This window comes from Coturnix japonica, chromosome Z, assembly GCF_054131305.1.
Source record: "Coturnix japonica strain WE chromosome Z, WE-NBRP24, whole genome shotgun sequence".
NCBI lineage: Eukaryota > Metazoa > Chordata > Aves > Galliformes > Phasianidae > Coturnix > Coturnix japonica.
In genome coordinates, this window is record NC_140702.1 from 18673771 (window position 1) to 18691189 (window position 17419).

Sequence of the window (17419 nt, forward strand, 5' to 3'; positions counted from 1 at the left end):
AGGGAACTGCTGCTCCTCCTGCTCAGCAGACAGAGGAATAGGTACAGAAAGTATTTGTGTTTGTTAACTCATTCCAGAACTTAGCAATGAAGATACTGACTTCCCTTTTCCTTTCTGCAGATTTACAGCACCCTATGTTTTTTTCTTTCTTTCTTTCTTTCTTTCTTTCTTTCTTTCTTTCTTTCTTTCTTTCTTTCTTTCTTTCTTTCTTTCTTTCTTTCTTTCTTTCTTTCTTTCTTTCTTTCTTTCTTTCTTTCTTTCTTTCTTTCTTTCTTTCTTTCTTTCTTTCTTTCTTTCTTCTTCTTCTTCCTTCCTTCCTTCCTTCCTTCCTTCCTTCCTTCCTTCCTTCCTTCCTTCCTTCCTTCCTTCCTTCCTTCCTTCCTTCCTTCCTTCCTTCCTTCCTTCCTTCCTTCCTTCCTTCCTTCCTTCCTTCCTTCCTTCCTTCCTTCCTTCCTTCCTTCCTTCCTTCCTTCCTTCCTTCCTTCCTTCCTTCCTTCCTTCCTTCCTTCCTTCCTTCCTTCCTTCCTTCCTTCCTTCCTTCCTTCCTTCCTTCCTTCCTTCCTTCCTTCCTTCCTTCCTTCCTTCCTTCCTTCCTTCCTTCCTTCCTTCCTTCCTTCCTTCCTTCCTTCCTTCCTTCCTTCCTTCCTTCCTTCCTTCCTTCCTTCCTTCCTTCCTTCCTTCCTTCCTTCCTTCCTTCCTTCCTTCCTTCCTTCCTTCCTTCCTTCCTTCCTTCCTTCCTTCCTTCCTTCCTTCCTTCCTTCCTTCCTTCCTTCCTTCCTTCCTTCCTTCCTTCCTTCCTTCCTTCCTTCCTTCCTTCCTTCCTTCCTTCCTTCCTTCCTTCCTTCCTTCCTTCCTTCCTTCCTTCCTTCCTTCCTTCCTTCCTTCCTTCCTTCCTTCCTTCCTTCCTTCCTTCCTTCCTTCCTTCCTTCCTTCCTTCCTTCCTTCCTTCCTTCCTTCCTTCCTTCCTTCCTTCTTTCTTTCTTTCTTTCTTTCTTTCTTTCTTTCTTTCTTTCTTTCTTTCTTTCTTTCTTTCTTTCTTTCTTTCTTTCTTTCTTTCTTTCTTTCTTTCTTTCTTTCTTTCTTTCTTTCTTTCTTTCTTTCTTTCTTTCTTTCTTTCAATGTCTTTCCTGCCATAACTTATTACATTACTTTCATTTGTTCAGGAAAACAGTGTATTTATTGCCAAAGGTAGAAAGTAGTTTCAGTAATTCCATAATAGTCAACATCTAGCCAGCCTTTCTTCTCGGACAAATAGAATTGCTGTTTCTTTTTTAGCTCCAAAATGCAACACATCATTTTCTTATCTACCGGCTCCGTCCTGTAGAACTCTAAATAAAACAGAACAAACTGGATTGTTTTCTGGGCCTACATAAAACCTTATGCTCAACATCCACCTCTGTACCCACACCGGGATTTTATTCTGCTGTGAGCCTGTTGCCTGCTGAAGAAGTGCTGAAGCAGAGCCAGGTAGTTCTGTGTCCGCCAGTACAGTGCAGGAGGAACCCTGACAATGGAGGGGCAAAGAAGTGGCCTGTGAGAGGAAGAGCATTTCTCACTGTGGACCCTACTGTTAAAAGACTTGCACGGCTCAACAGCCTGTAACTTCAGGCAACATAGGCAAGGTGTAGAAGGGGCTCCACACAAACAAAATTCAGCCCCCAAGAATTTAATTTGAGGATGTAATGAGTGTTAAGAACTATCTCTTATGCTACTTCTTGTTCAAATCAGATTAATATCTTAGCACACATTTCTACTGGGAAATCAAAATATATCACACTCGTGAAACAGATGAAAATAAACAAAAATATCAGCAAACAATATAAATACCTTTCTTTTTTTTTTTTTTTCCTCTTTAAGAAGCAATCAAAAATTGTATTTAATATCCAAACTCATCAATGGCTACTCCAGGAACCTCTTTAAACCCATCCCAACGGGTCAGATGTCCATTTTTACCAAGCTAAAAATTACAAAAGAAGGCAAACAGAAATAAAAGAGGCAATAAATCAAAAGTATAAAAAAATCTACCCTAATGATTCCTGTTCTGCCTCATTGGAGCGAACACATGGGGCAGAAGTGCTGTTGTTCTGCACTTCATACTACCACCAGTGTGGCATTCAACAAGTGCCATTAATCAGGAGCTCTGTAATCCATTAGGCATAGTTATGTACTTGAAATGTTATTTCAGAATCTTTTTCAAAGGCCCCTGCCACAGATCTGAAAAGGTGAGCTGAAAGGAATCAGCTGCTGCATTTTATAACCATATTTAATTGCAAATAGTAACTTCCTCTACGTTTATCATTTTCCTGATTATGAAATAGACCATCTCTATGCTTACAATTATGCTTTTAATTTCTGATTTTCAGCATAGTATTTATGTACAGAAAACCCATCTCATTTACACAAGACTTTTCTTGCATCAAAAAAAATTTGTATCTTTAACAGCCAGAAGTAATGTATTTTGCTGAAAGAGCTTCTGGAAAGTTAATAATGCATTGACTATTTCTGGTTCATCCTTTCTGCTGATAAAGCTTTAGGATGTGTATGTAGGTTGTAGAATTGTGAGCTGTTGTGGTTTTTTGTCCCTTGTTGTATGTATATAATATTTTTATGGTCCGTGTGTCTTTGTTCTACTGTATTTCATGCACCTAGGCTGCTACTTTTCCACAAGTATGCTGCTTAAAAACAGCGTAGGTAAATAAGTTTCTCTACACTAGAAAGTGTAAAAGTTGGCATACTGTAGAAAAGTTTTGCCTGCATGGTAACAAGCAAAGAAACTTGTAATTAAAAAAGAGATATATAAATAATAGTATGTAACTAATAAAGCAGTGTACATCACAGAATACACTGAGCTGGAAGGAACCCACAGGGATCACCTAGTCTAAATTCTGTCTCCAGACAAGACCACACAAAATCAAACCCTATGTCTAAGAGCATTGTGCAGACACTCCTTGAACTCCAGCAGCTTGGGGCCCTGACCATTACCCTGCTCCAGGCTAACATGATTACTGCTGCTGAATTTTGTTGCTATATCCTAGCTAGGGGTGAGTAATTATGTGCACTTATAGTAATGCCCAGATACTCCCTTGAGGGTTTGTGAAACTTCTTTTTCCTAAAGCATATGCAAATTCCTTGTATACGATTTCATTTCCTTCAATAGGTGCCAACCACAGAAAATAATTTTTAAAATAAATATTATCAACTGATATTTTTGGTCACTTTATGCAGTAAATATTTGAATGCACATATTTAACACAATTCCGGTAAGAACTAAGACATAGTTTCTTATTACTCACTGCTATATTAGTGAAATAGACTGTTTTGTGCGTGTGTTTGCCTATTTGTTTCTCAGTTGGGAAAATATCATACTAGCGAAGCCTCTGGAAGTTTAGGTAGCTGTTTCAGACTGGAGGGTAAAGAAAATAGGACATCTGCTTGGCAGCTCTAAAAGTCAAGCTCCAATGTGTGCTACCAATAGTTCTGCAGAAAGTTAACACCATGACTGGAAGACAGTAAAGTTGCTGTTCAAGTGAAGTGTAGCTTATAGTTGGCTAAAATATGCATTTTTATCTAAATGAGAATGAGAGTAGGGTATAGTTTGTTTGGGTATTTTCTTTCTTTTTTTTTTTTTTTCCTCAGTCTGGAATGCTGAGAAAGATGTTCAACTTTAAAGAATCTTCATTTTGATAGATATTACTTCGGTGTTATTTCCTTATCACCTCTTTTTACGCAGTTACTTTATGCAGAGTTAACTGAATGAATACTTTACTGAGCTACTTACCGCACCATTTGTTGAATCAGAAATCTTATACAGTTACCAAGTAAAAGGTAAATTGTGCATACAAGGACTTGTTAATTATATTTACCACAGACAGTAAATATTCATGCAATCTCCTGTAGAGAACCTGCTTTAGCAGGGGATCGGACTAGAAGATGTCCAGTGGTAATGATTATTTTGTACCTGTAAAAGGAGCTGCTTCTAAAGAGCAAACAGACAAAGTGTGTGGTTAATAAGGCACTCACACTGGACTCACAAACTTGCTATTTCAAGTAGACAAAAGTGGTGCAGAAGTGGCGCTGGTTGCACAGAAAACCTCTTTCACTGTGTCACTATCAAAAGTATTTTCAGACTTTATCTTTTCTATCTACATTCTGCCTACCAACAAGAGCTGCAAAATGAGCTCATACTTCTATTACAGCCTGCTGCTAATGGTGGGAATTAATTTGTAACAATAAGCATCTTGCTGTTTTTACTCCAAAAATTCCTTGCTCGTAGCAGTGATTGAGAGTGCCACATTTTTAGAGCCTTTCTTAGAGCACTTGTTAGGAGTTTTCTGCACTCAGCAGCAATGCTCAGTTCCCACCTTGCGGTTTGGGGTGACCACTTGCCTCAAGTGACAGATTTGCAGCTAAAGGCACTGTTTCTTGAAGAGGTTTGGTCAGTCCCATGAGGCTTATTCCACACCAGGCCTATTGAAAAACCCTTTTTGTTTGCAGGCTGGGCTATCCTATGGCTTTTTCACAGGTTTGTTTTTAATTAGCTGGCAGAACAGAGGAAGGAGTGAGAGCTGAAGGCAAAAGAGGGCTTGTGAAAGAAAATCATGTGGAAGCATGGTGTGACCCTGAGGGTGTCAAACACCTGAATAACAAAAAAAAAAGAGAGAAGGGAACAAAAACGTTAAACTTTCCCTACATAGTGGAGACAAGATTGCTTTTTTACCTGATGTGCTCTTTGACAAACTAGCAAACAATGAAACTCAGAAGAAATATTATGTCTGCATGTTTGGATTTTACTTGAATGACAGCTGCAGATTCAGAAGAAAAATAAACTGCTTCTCCTGTGCGAGCTATTCCCTTTCTCTGGCTACAGGTTCAAATGTTGTAACTCAGGCTTTGTAACAATGCTAGTGAAGCTGGGTAAACCTTTCATAGCACAACATATTTATTTCCGAGTTAAACATGTTCAGAAAATTGAAATAATTTTCCTAATTGATGACTTCATCACTATTTTCAATACACGCATGTAAACACAGGATTCCCTGAAACCAGAATATTTTTTTGTAATTGCTGTTATTTTATGTTTATTGTATATTTATTTGAATTTACTATGTATTTTTTATCTTGAAATACATTCATTGTATTTCACACAGCAGTGATTTTGATTTTCCTGACAGGAGAGAGCACTGTAGCCTCTTTTTTTTTGTACAAGGAGTGGTCATTTTCTACAGCTACTATAGACTTTCTGAGATCCTTACCTAGTCTGAAGAATTCTCCAGTGGCAGCAGGAAGAAGCAACCTATGCAAAGATGAAAATACAGCAGAATAATGTGGTCATTTATTACTTGGTTATGAAGGAGAACTGTGAAAATATCAATTTTCCTACACAAGGTATCTCTCACAATTTCCTTAACCAACTTCAGATCTTGAGTTTGCTTGATCTAAAGTGAATTTTTTTTAATTTTCTATGCTAGGAGATGCATAAAGCCATCTAAAATCTCTTACAATATATTTTAGAAAAATATTGTTTTCAATTTTCAAAAATGTAATCTTTTTCATTAAAACAATTAAGATTTCAGAAGTAAATCTGGGGTGAAGAATCAACTAAAACATATGTTTACATCTTCTCCTTCCAACCTCAACAACACTGGTATTCTGCGATTTTCCATTTACAACCAGAAATAAAGCTGTACTTCTGTTTGCAGCAACCTTCCTGCCCTCAAAACAAAGCAAGACGAGGTATGTAAAATCCTTCCAATTTTTCATGTTTAATTTTAAGGAGGCCACATCCTCAGTTGGGAAATTTCAGCTGAATTCCTTTGGTAAACAAGGCTTTGGCAGGAAAGAGCAGCTCCCATTTTGCACAGTAAGACAATTCAGGTTAAAAGACCTTGTGACAGAATACATGCCAAAGGATTCACTGATTCTTAGAGTGACAGCTGTTTCTGTGCCCTGATGCAGCCTGATTAATAATCCTCCATTGATTTTTCTGTTTTCTTCACTGCAGATATATTCTTCAGCCAAAACTCACAGCAGCTATCTTGGATGCGTGTAATGGACACTGCTCCTCAGAGGGCGCATACAGTCTGATTTTGCTAAACTCAGTCTTCATGAGTGCTTATGTTTTATTTCTCTTCAGCCACAGTTGTTGATTTCAATGAGCACTAATGCTGTAGTAGAAACAAGAGGTAATGTCAGGAGCTTGCCTGCTGCTCAACCTGTGACAGAAAAGATTGTACAATACTGGCTGTCACTTTTACTACATTTTTGCTCATCTCAGTATCCATCACCATGAGCATCCCAGGAGATGATATATGCCCAGCACAAATCTCACTGTACTCCATATTTATATTAAATTTGGGCAGCAGTTTTGAAGAAAATAGATAGTTTAAATGTATTTGAAATGTATCTATGTAAGGATGTCTTATTTCAAGGAGAAGCCAAATGCACAAAAAATCCCCAAACTGCCGTATATATTATTTTGACCAGAAAATACCTTCAAAATATGAATCTGTAGTGTTTTTGAAAAAAAATTCCTGCAGCACTTTTGGATTCTGACCATATTGGATATACTGCAAGAACAGGTTTTCCTTATGAATATTCCTCCCCTCCATACCTTATACATGTGACAAAACTAAGATAGTGAAAACAAACCAAACATGTTCGGTATCAATCAGGTCCTCTACCCTAAGAACAGCTTTCAGTAGTTGGGAATTTCTCTAAAGTTTTGAATCTCATTCTGCATTTTAAGTGTTACGGGAACATATTGCTGCTACTAATCGAATGTTCCAACATATTTCAACACCTTTTAAGAGGAAAATTAACTATCTGGGTTGTCCCAAAAAGTGCTGAACCTGAGATGTGTTTTCAAATGCTTTAGATTATGAAGGTTCCTATCATTCACCAGTCAGTTGGAAAGGCTACAAACTCCTCAGCCCTGCACCAAGTCCCAGATTTTACTACCACTCTCCACCAAAAAAGCACAAAAAGAACCAACCAATCAACAACAGCAACAAAGCAAGTAACACACTGTGGCATTTTACAGCTGCTCCCTTTCATTTTCCTTCTTTGAATCACATGTCGTGTATGCCATACAATTAAACTGCTTCACCTTATGCAGCTTATTTATTTATTTATTTATTGGTTTATTTATTCTACTTTTTTTGGACTCCTTTCTGAAGTGTAACATCAGAAAATACAAAGAGTCTAACCAGTGATTTCTTAGCTTTGACCTGCCTGGGAAGGGAGATTTTCCTTAAGAAGTCAGAAAGGATCTGGTGTGAAATTACACTGATGAATTAACACACTGAGACAATTGTCTGCGATTAACAACACATTGCTGTTGTGAAGCTGCCACCAGCTGGAGCCACTTTTAGCAGCAGGAAAATTATAAAGGAAGATTGACGGGAGAAATAGAATAGGGTAGGTATAGAAGAAATAAATGGACAAAGAGGGGACGAAAAAGTCCCTAATTAGCTAAGAAATGAAGTGGCTTTATAACAGCTTTTCACAGCCTCTGAGAAATGAGGGAACAATGAAGGGAAAGAGATGTAAAAAAATAATAATAATAAAAAATCAGATCGTCTGATTACCTAGGTAAATGTCATCAAGGCTTTATTGCATTTTGAACTCTCTGAATTAAATTAATACTGACTTGCATGACATGCCCTACATTTACCCATGAAACAATGACAGAAAAGGCTGCAGGTTTGCAGTGAGCACCGTGCTCTGTCATTTGCAGCTATCGTGCAATCAGCCCATGCGTGCCAGGGGCGACTGTAAACAGAAAGCCCTGGCAGGCAGAGCACTCCACTGCTTGGAGCCGGAATTGTGCTGTAATTCCGCCTTGCAAAAATGGGTGCGTGATGCTCTGTACTGTTGCTGAGAACTGAGTGTAGAATCGAACACAAACTGTTTCAAAGACACCGTGTAAGGGACAAGGAGCAGCCCTTATGTACTACTCTGGTAAAGGTTTATCACACAGCAAAATACAGGAAAAAAAGATATCACAAGTAGACTTGCTCCTTTTGTTCTGTGGGAAAAACAAACAAACAAATAAAAAGATTGTGTCCATCATTTTTATTGCTATCAGTTAGCTGCCTACTGACAACTTGAACAGAATGCAACACTGGTAGTTATGATGCTTGCTTTCTGTTAAGGAATAGGCTCCTGAGATGTGATCTTCCCTGTTATCCCAGCAATGAACCAGGTATGAACTAATCTGGGGAGGAGTCAAGCTTACTTAGTAACGTTTTCGTTATTCTAGGTGTCCTTCACAGCATAACATCCAGATAATTCCCTTATAACAGCAGAGAACAGTTCTGTAATAACACATACATACAGAAGTTCCCCTTTCACTCTCTATTAAATGATAAATTTTTTCCTCTTGGATTCATCTGTGATTTTAAAGAAGATAATTTTAAACTATCAAGGTGCTATTATGGCTTTAATTTCCAGGTGCTATTTTAGCAATAGCAGGGTGTGCTTAACCCTCCACCACTGAAGAACTTCTTCCACTTCTGCTTTGCCACAGGAAATATTCATACCACTTTATACCCAAAAACTTATTTCTGTTATTCCAAATTGCCCAGTGTGTGGTTTCAGCTGCAAGAAGGGAGATTAGATGCTGAAAAGTAATACTTTTATTCTTCTCATCTGGAGGATGTGATGGTTTCGTATAAATGGGATTATATATATATACTCCAGTATCTGCAGTTTTGAGAAGGACCTTCGTTAGTGTATCTTATTTATGTAAAAACATTAACTTGGAATTTATGTGAAGGATTCAAATGTTTTACCAGTTAAAGTACTCACAGCCTTTGCAGTTGACTCTGCCATCACATGGTGCTACTATGCTGAGTCCCCTGTGCTGTTAGGCAAGTTTCTGGTTGTTGTCCACTCTTAGCTTGCTAGAGCAAGCCCTGCTGAGAGGTGGTCCCTGCCTCCTGCTCTGCCCCTCTATAGATGTCATCTCTGGCTATTGACTTGACACTAAAGTTGCACGAGAGGTCCATAACACACACAAATTTCAGCAGGAACAAAAGGTGTGTCCATTTTGCAAACCCCTGCAAATCCAACTCTTTGATACAATTTCCAACCAAACTACAACCTCACCCTTGCCTCATTTAAAGTGTTTCAAGGTGTTATTAAGGGAAAACTCTGTAAACTCATGTTAAAATCTCTGTTGTACTTGTGAGATGTTGCATTAATTATCTTTTTTCTGACTAAAGCTGTGTCTAATGGTAATTTTATAGGCATTCAGAAAGATCTCAGGGTCCATTTAAAAACTTTTGATTAATGTTCCTTGAGTCATTTTGATACTGGAGACCGAGAAAGCTTCATTGCAATTTCTAAGTGCAATGGTGATGGGATAAGCATAGAAACATATGATCCATACAAGCAAGCATGAATACACACACACACACATATTAGGTAGAAGCATGGATTTGGAGATCTTTTATTCTTTTTTCTTTTTTTTTTCTTTTTTTTTTCTCTTTTTTTTTTCTTTTCTTTTTTTTTTTTTCTTTCTTTTTTTTTTTTTTTTGCATTCAAATACTTGCCAGTAATGGCTTTATGGAATCAGTACAAAGTGATGATATTGTCATTTAATGATATAAAATGACTCCTCCCAAGATATCCAACCAGTCTACACTTTCCTTACATTATCATACATTAGTAACAATGCAAAGTAATTGTAATGTATTAAAATTGAGTTCCTTGGCTGAAACAACAATATATTCAGCAAACAGGAGTAGCTGATAAATGGCTTAACAGCCGCCAGTATTCAGGGAAAATAGACTTGGAGAAATTTAGAAGGGGAATAAAAACAAGAGGAATGTGAGAAATGTTAATGTGATGTTAGAGATGCAAATTGAAAAGGCACATCCAAATCTGTGTTTATAGAAATTTTACCAACTTCATATTGTTTCTTGAATAGAGAAATTAAATACTCAAATTATTTAATAGGGTTGTGGATAGAATTAAAACACAGGGGCTGGAAAGGGATGTTATAACTTCCCACTGTAACTGAATGTGGGCTATTCCAGCTACAGTCATGGAAAGACTAAGCATAAGAGTTACACATAATAAGGATAATATAGGATTATAGTCATTATATGGGATCTGTTCTTTTGTTGCATCCAAGATGAAGTCAGTGTTGGTAACATAACATTTCACATCTGATACCTTAACACGATCCCAGCATGCATTTATTTCTGAGAACATTAAAGAAGCACATATTTTGAACATGGATCAGATAACCTAACTTTAGTAGTAGTACTAATACTTTGTTCTATACAAATACAGTGCACTGTAGGCACTGGCAAAACCATGTCCTGAGAGGACAAAAGTGCCTGGAGAATGATGAGTCTTCTGAACAACCTGATGCTATCAGAGCAGAAGATACATAATATTTGGTAGCTTGAATGCTTCAACAGTTTTCAAAGAAAAACACCCTGTGAAACAGTTTCCATGTGCAGTCTGGGTGCCTCATCCATGATGGGAATGCCCCTGGGAGGCCAGCAGGGTCGTGTGTTCTGTGAGGTGAGGTGAGTGGGAAGGGAAGGGCAAGGAGAGGAGCTTGGACAACAGCATTTGGGTAATGCAATTTAGTGAGTACATTTAAGATCAATAAACATGCTTCACATTCTGATATCCCACAGTTCACAGTAACTTCAAATACATTTTTAAACAAATGCATGAGCTCATGTGCATTTTATGTTATTTCACATTGGCCAAAGCATCATCGTGGAAAAAAAAAATAATAAAAAAAAATTTGATAAATCCTGGTTTTCTGCAACTGGAGAACAGACTGTGACTCTCCCTAATAGCAGGAGACCTGACAGTGCTGCAGCTTCAGTACTAATGAAACAATACAGGGGGTGCTTGACATCAAACTGTGGCTTCTACTGTCTTACTGCTACATTAAATGTATTGCAAAACGTTTAATCTTGAAGGTTAAAAGAACAAAAAATAATTCTGCACCTTCTTCCTGTGAGCCAACTTTGCTTTTTTCCCTTCTTTTTCTCAAGAAAGTCACTAAGACAGAACACAAGAAAAAAAAAATATAAACACGGTTACAAGCAAGTCCTGTGGCAAAAATAATTGCCAGCACCTGGCTGAAGACAGGTGGAAAAACAATAATTCAGTGCACACAATATTCAGGTATTTGGCAGTCTCGTTCCTGCAGCTGCATATTGTTTTCTGAAACAGTTTTTAAAATGACTTCAGCTCTGTACCCAGAGAGCCAAGAAGATAAGAAAAAGAAAGAAAAATCTTCCAACATTCTGGGCCCTCAGATCACATTTTCACAGAGTTCTGCACGGCAGACAGTATTTGTAACCGAATACACGATGTCTCTTCCTTCCAGGTAGCACTGATCTGCCCAGAAGTGAGTAATCAGTGATACAAAATGATCACATAACATTTGCATCTGAAAATTAAAGTCAAATGAAAATACAATTTGTGAGTTTTCAAAAAGTTAATGTTTCATACTGATTTAAAGCTCTGTAGCAAGCAAGCTGTCTACGTTAAACACTCAGCATATTGTACTGTGATTTTTACAATACAACTTGTAACTCCCTGGTTTAAATCCCATCTCTGTGCTATATATCATTATCATATTTCTTATGGGCACATTGAATAAAACCTGTGAAAACAAACAAACAAACAGACAAAAAACCCCAACAAAACCACCAACAAAAAAAGAACAAACAAAGAAACCAAACCAAACCATAACTGTACAAAAAGCTGTAATACTTGGTACTTTGGTTTTAATTAAAATAGTAACTAACCTTCATGCAATGTAGAGACAGGAACAGTAGGGGAGAATTGCAATAAATATTCATTAATATTTTTCATTAATGCAAGTTACAAGTTACAGAATGAAATCACAGAATAATATTGATGAACTTGGCATGGAGAAGCCAAACAAATGGAAATTATTAAATAGCAGCAAGGCAGCTATAAGGGTAACGCTAGCAGAAATCAATCAAAAGTGAATATGGACATAAATATGTAATATAATGGATTCATTTCTTTATGTCCTTTTCACAAGCATATTTTTTCCTTATTCTGTGCTGTTGTTTGTTTGTTTGTTTTTCTGACCTTCAGGATTTTTGAGTACATTCTAAGCAGTTGTGAAATACACCAAATTTTAAAGGATAAAGTTCTTTTAAGAAAATAAATGCAATATTGTCAAGTCACCAATTTTATTCTTCTAGTTCAGAATTTCCATAACAATTTCTCTTATAGCAGAAATATACATTTGGTATCAAAAGAGGCATTTAATACAGCGTAGTTCATTTCCTTCAGTAGTAAAGAGAAAATTAGATTACTTTGATGGTAGGGAATAGCATTACTATTTAGATCATTATGGTTTCAATAAGGATTTGATCCTTCACCAAAGCTAATTAAATATATATATGTGTGTTTTTATATATATAAATATAAACATATAAAAAATATTTATTTATTTATTTATTTATTTGCCGAAGCTAATTAAATATATATATATTACAGATTATTGAATCTTTAACTTATTTTATATTATACAATTGAGCTTTTATCATAGAAAGATGGTTCTTTCTAAAACAGACTGTTTTCATCCTAAATCTATTTTTATTCCTTCAAACAATGTCTTCAATCTAAGATTCTGCCTGTGACAAGAAATAACCTGTGTACTCCTGTTATGAGAAAAGGAAATTATGAGCATAACATACAAAGCAAAAAACATTCTTTAGAGGACGGACTGCAACTCTGTTATCACAAGAAAGGTACCTGTAGGATCAAATGTGCATTTGTTCATGTTTTCGAGTTGTTCTGAGATGCTTTAAAAATAAACAGACCTCTGAGAATTAATTAATAGGCAGCCCTATTTAAGGTGTCCCCTCAAACGAAGAATGAATCAAGTCACACCAAGGGGACTTCCGTACAGGAAATTGTTGCAGTGGTTGTCGTAGATGGGTGGCATGACAGGCAAGACATAAAGGTAACTTAAATAAAGCATGGCTTTAAATAAGAGGATTTTTTAAAAATTTCTTCTTCTAGAACCAGTCTTTAACAAATGTCTTCTTGTGTTCTGTTCACAGTTTGTTCAAAACCAGTCTTGCTATAACTAGCAGTTATATATATATCTGTGTGTGTGTGTGTGTGTGTGTGTGTGTGTGTTATATATATGTATATATGTGTATATATATGTGTGTGTGTGTATGTATATATATTGTATGTATGTATATTTAGTTATATATATATAACTAGCTATAACTGTAGCCAGAAGTCAGGGGCAGTTTTCATAATTGCTCATAATAGGAAACAAACAAACAAACAAATAATTCATAATAGAAATAATCTAGACTTCATATTTCTTGCTACAGTCTAGAAGATGAACCACAGTGCTACAGGGACAGCTACTGGCTGTCTGCAGCTGGCAAAGATGGAATAATTGTGTAACTTTCTTGTATAATGGCTTAAAGAAAAGTAAATAGGTTTTAAAAGGGGGAAAAAAAAACCAAAAAACCAAACCAGCCAAAGGACTGGAAAGCTGAGCTGCGTGCAGCGCTCACTGATGAAAGCACTGTTCTCTGATCCATGCTGCTATTGTTGGTTTTAGTTTAGCTCCCTCTCAATCAATATCTGGCGGGGCATGATTTAATAAGGTTTTATAATCTCCAAAAATGGGTGGAGGGCGTTAGTGGCATTCTCATTCATCTAAGAGAGCTTTTCAGGTTTCTTTGCTTTCACCTGCTGGGACCCATTTGGTCTCTTTCAAAGAGAGTGGCATGACAGAATGAATGAGAAATGCTGGAATAAGAGTCCCTTGTTCCACCCAATAGTATAATCAATGAGTACTTGTAATCCCCATTGTACTTCACAGAGGTAGTTGTAAAACAATTAAATCTCGCTTCTCAGGCAAATGATTTCGGTAGTTAACCTGAAACAGCCAGCAGTATTGTAGATAATCATTGTGTCTGAAGCAATGATGTAATGGGATACTGCTTATCTAGAAAAGCCAGGTGGTTGGGCTTCTGCGGTTGTTTTTTTGGTGATTATACTTTATTTTACTACTATTAATTTTTCTTTGAATCCTGGAACTACAGTGTATGTGAGATATAATTGCATAAAAATACTGGCAGTAAGGAGGATAACTTTTCACTTTAATTCTCAAATGTGCAAAAGGGGTGAACAGTACATATATTTGCTCCTAAGATGCAAAATTTATATCTTACATGAAAAAGAGACCCTTACATTTTTTATCACAGTCTAAATTCTACATGGTGTCTTTAAAATTAGCGAACATTTATATAGTTAACATCACCTTGACGTAACTACCAATTTAGCTTCTGTTGCCTTTGTATCAGCTAAATTCAGTTCTAGTCTTTTCTTTTTCTTTTTTTTTCTTTTTTTTCTTTTTTTTTTCCTCCTTACTCAGTTGCTTGCATGCCAAAAAAAAAAAAAAAGCTTTTACTAATTTGGATGGTCATGTATTTATTTTGTAACCTGAACTTTTTGTCCACCTTCTGCTGCACATACTACACTCTATAAAAGCACTTATCCCCTATAGCATGTTACTTTACGTCTTTTTCTCATAAAAGCTGTGGGTTTAGTATCAGGCTCAGTGTTGCCTCATTTACATATTCCAGCAGATTTGTAAGCATTTTCTGCTATATTTAGTACACTCCACAAAACAGAAATGGCAAAATGCAGTGACAACTATTATGCCTGGGGCACCATGGGCAGAAAATGCCAGGGACAGCACCATACTTGCACCCCTTGTTTAAAGACAGAAAGCAGAAGAGGTATAGATGTTATTTCCTGTCTATATCCTGAAATATTGCAAACGCAGGCACCTATGCCTCTGTTGTTTTTAATAGCAGTTTTACCACTATCTCAGGCCACCAGTTTTCAGTTCTTTATTCCAGATTTTAAGAAGTGATTCTTAAGGTGAATACTGCCTATTGGCAAATAGTTCTGCTCCTTCCTTTTCAGTACAGTGGAGTCTGTTGGTCAGAAAGTCCACGTCCCTCTGCTGTGTGAGGCAGCGCTCTAAATCAAACATAGGACACTGCTCCTTCAGAAAGGAATCTGCCTTATGAAAACAGTTGCCCTTACTAATGTCTTACAGGATACTAACTTCTCAACTAATGTCTTTCAGATGAGCATTTTGCATAAATATCCTATGATCTCCATTTTATACTTTGAACTACAAGTGCCTGTTTTAAAACTATGTTCAGTTTTCAGGAGAAGGCTTCATTACATTTCATACAAATACTATTCTGCAAAGCAGAGGTGAGGCAAGAAAACAAAACCATACCCAGGTGCTCCCCAGGAAAAAAGGATTAATATGACTTTGCACAAGGATCATCAAGCTATAGCGTGATGGAATGGTTTGGGTTGGAAGGAACCTTTAAGCTCACCTGGTTCCAATCCCTGTACTACAGACAGACACCTCCCTCTGGCCAAGTTGCTCACAGCCCCATCCAGGATGGGTGCGTTCAGGGAGGGGGCATTCATAACTTTGCTGGGCAACCTGTTCCAGTTGAAAGTCCCTCCATATCTTTCCTGGAGGTCCCCCTCAGTTACTGGAAGGCTGGAGCCTTCTCTAGACTGAAGATCTCTAAGTCCCTCAGGCTGTCCTCACAAGGGAGGTTCTCCAGCCCTCTTATCCTCTTCTTGGTCCTCCTCTGGACCCTCTACAACAGCTCCGTGTCTTGTGTTGAACTTACACAGTATTCCATATGGGGTTTCGTGAGAGCAGAGCAGAATAACCTCCCTCAAACTGCTGGTTATCCTTCTCTTGATACAGCCCAGGATATGGTTGGCCTTCTGGGCTGCAAGTGCACATGGGCTCATGTTGAGTCTTTTGTCAACCAACACCCCCCAAATCCTTCTCCTCAGGGCTGCTCTCAAGCCATTCTCTACCCAACCTGTATCTGTGCTTGGGATTGCCTAGACCCAGGTGCAGGACCTTGCACTTAGCTGTACTTCATGAAGTTGGCATGGGCTCACTTCTCAAGCTTGTCCAAGTCCCTCTGGTTGAGCATTCCTTCCCTCTAGTTTGTTAACTGTTCCACCCAGCTTGCTGTTTCTGCAAACTTTCAGAGAGTGCACATGGTTCTGCTGTCCATGTCACCTACAAGGATGTTAAATAACACCAGTCCCAGCACTGATCCCTAAGGAACACTACTGGTCACATCCCCACTTGGACACCGTGCCACTGATTGCAACTCTCTGATTGGCTGAGATTGGATAGTATGGTATGATTATGTTGTGTTGAGTAGGTAGAAGTGTTGTGTGTGGGATATGGAAGGGAAGAAAGAATAGAAGAAGTTCAGAAGTATTAATCACGCCCCTTAATTTTCTTTTCTTCTTCATTTTGTGTGTTAAACATTTTGTCCTGGGTTTATTTCATTCTTTTCCTGGGGAAAGGCAAAAGGATGTGTTGATTTTTCTATGGAGCTGCATCTTCATTGAGAGAAATTCCACATCAAAACAAATGAACAAACAAAAAACACGATGTAAAACAAAGACAATTAAAATCTGAACAAACTAACAAACCATAAACAGAGAAAAAGAAATTCTATTCCTTATTTTTGTTGTGATGTCAGTGTCTGTGTGCCAACACAGGAGGAAAGGACTGTGACCAGAAGGCAGCTTGTACAGAAAACTTTGTTTTCACAAGAAGTAAAATAGAAAGAGAAACGTTGGCTAACTCAGTTAAAAAGCTCTTCCAGCTTTAGTGCCTTTCACACACAAGTGCAACAGAAGAATTTATTTATCTCTTTTATGTTGCCCTACCTTTAATCATCAGCTTAAAAGGAGCTGCTGCCCTTTGTACTTTTCCCTGCTCTGTTCCCACAGTGGAGTCAAACGAGTGGAATAGATCTGGCTGCTCTACAACCCTATCAAGGATCGATCAGTACCTGTCAAAGCTACCTCAGTTATTAGGAATCATGCAAAGTTTGTAAGACCAGATGCTTCATTTAACAAACTTCGACTTTCTGCAGTAAGATCCTGTGCAAGGATTCACATGCACAGTTCTGTTCTTGCACTGGGAACACATTCCCTGCAGATTTCAAGGGAAATGCTCTCATTTACATTTAGTGAGCCTAAAAGTTTCTGCCACAGTTCTTGCAGTTCTGATACAAAATGGTATCTATGCAGACCTGACCATCAGAAATCCCAACTGGGTTGAGGCTGGCTGGAATCTGCAGGACTTTTCATTGAGATTCACCCCATTTCTTGTAGAAACAGGGAATTTTAAGTTGCAGGGTTCTGAACTTCAACAAATTTACTTCCAGAGCAATTAGCTGTTCAATAGGAAGTGTTGCTTACAGTGTCAAAAATCTAGAAGCAGTGTGTTGCTTCTAGGTGGTCCCAGGTGGAGCCACAGGTTGGATGCAGTGGTAATAAAGATCCCTTCCAACTC